Raw genomic sequence first — 2,260 nt, 5'->3', positions numbered from 1 at the left:
AATATAATGCGAGGTCTACAATAGAAGTCGTAGCGGTCGTAGGGTCTTAAATCGTAGAAAATTGACCAATCATCGTCGATTATTCTTTTCATATTCGACTGTGATTGATTAATTTTCTACGACTCAAGACTCTACGACTTCTATTGTAGACCCCGCATTAGTCTTTTAGATCGAGAAAAGTTTTTATTTCCATATACTTACCGTTTTATTACTCGTGGACTCTCGAACTTGCCACCATTTGCTATGCGTCATTTACGCGAGATCTGTTTTCTGTAGCTGAACTAGTGCACACCGGTGCTTGCACTGCTTACACTGCCTCAAGACCTAGTGCAGCCAGTTCGGTGAACTCGTGCACTGAGTTCTGTTGCACTGGAACAAGAAACACTGTCGCTGACGCCATTTTGGGTACAGAAAACGCTTTAGTGTACACTTTTTGAACTAGTGCAACCAGTGCAGGAACAGAAAACAAACCTATGATGTGCGTTTATGTATGTGCACGCGCGTGTTCAGTTATGTTGGGTGAGTACGTGTAACTTGCGCCATCCAATGTTTCATCACTGAACTATCAGGATACTACGCCTAAAATCGGGATTGCATTTATGCATGCACTATGAATGAAGCCTTCCATTCTTGTTCTCACTATTACTTCTGACGAGGTGTGGAAATCCATACCTCGTCCATGTATGGAATTCCATAGCTTAGAAATTTGTATGTATAGAGTGCTCCAGACCGACCCTACTGAAGTCGCCGGCTCTGTATCCTTAAGTCCGAGTATAGTATTATTTTATTCTAAACCCTAAATCTAAAAACATTCTAAATCCTAAACTTAGAAGCGTCTATTCTAAATCCTAAATCTAGAAGCATTAATCTAACCTAGAGTAACTGTAAGTTCGTGTTCTCTTAATTAACTCAGAAATAAATCTGCCCTCACACAGAACTAATTGTCAACTACTGAATTAATGTACTAATCGTCATTAAATACATATTTAAATAATTAACTTCGAGAGTGTATTCCACGGACAACTCTACCTTTTCACTAACGTTTAATACCGACAATACAACTACCGTTAACAAAGCGGGTGTCGCGCACGCAAGAACAGTTAGCAGCTCAACCGAGTCAGCAGGCGAATCTATCCAAGAACCGCAAAACCCTGCATACCGATCATCCCCTTAGCTGGTACTCGAGAGCATCGAAGGGCATCTAGCTGGGCATCTCCAGGTAAGGGAGTTTCTCTCTACATTTCGCTAATCAAATTTACCACCAATGAATTACACCTAGCATGTGTCCCACGTACCCACGAACGCACCCATCTATCGACGCTTGAATCTTGGCGGTGAGCTCGCGCTCCACGTGGTTATTTAGTGCATGCTGCGTGTCATCACTGTTCTTCCAGCATAAGGAAAACGGAGTGATTTAAGTGTCCGGAGTGTTAGGGCTGCCGCAGACAAAATTTCTGTAACAGTAACTTTAAGACGTGAATTTAAACCGGTGAGTCAATCAGGATACTGCTTTAGATCTACGTAATCTAACGGAAATAGAAATAGCAGTAAACTTATACTTTCAACCGGTTGAAATTCGCCTTATTGCGAGGTTATGGCTAAGTTTACTATTATTTCCATTTCCATTAGATTACGTAGACCTAAAGGCCATCACACGTACAAAAATTTTAGTCGTAATCGTAAAACCGTAAGCAAATCGGTCAATTACAGTCGAGCGTTTAAAAACGGGAGATCTTAATTTTGATTGTGATTAGTCGATTTGCTTGCGACCTTACGATTCCGATTAAAATTTTTGTATGTGTGATGGCCTTAAAGCAATATTCTGATTGGCTCATCGGCTTAAGTTTATATCTTACGGTCACTGTTACGGAATTTTGTGTGCGGTAGCCCTTATACCTTCAGGCTCGGAAGGTGAAAAGGGTAATTACCAGGGGGTCCTCAGACACTAGATTCATCTAGACTTTCCCTTCGCTTCGAGTCTTGCAGCGCATGCTCCGTACTAACAGTTACTCTGCGTACTCTCGCAATTTGTCTCGAATGCCCCGAGGTATTGGAGAGGTTCATTGCGCATCTGGGCAGAACGAGAGAACAACCGTGGAATGATCCGGAGTCCACTATCATCGGGATATCCAGTGTCCGCCTTTAACCAATCGCGGGGTTGGACAAATTTAGATAGGACTCTCCCACAGTGTATAAATCGCGAACTCTAATCAAACGCATATGCTGAATTCACACTGCATCCGATTTTCGTTGTACGACG

This window comes from Mycetomoellerius zeteki, unplaced genomic scaffold (genome assembly GCF_001594055.1).
Source record: "Mycetomoellerius zeteki isolate Tzet28-1 unplaced genomic scaffold, Tzet1.0 scaffold411, whole genome shotgun sequence".
NCBI classification, from domain to species: domain Eukaryota; kingdom Metazoa; phylum Arthropoda; class Insecta; order Hymenoptera; family Formicidae; genus Mycetomoellerius; species Mycetomoellerius zeteki.
The sequence above is the reverse complement of the archived record's forward strand: the minus strand, read 5'-3'. Positions refer to the sequence as shown.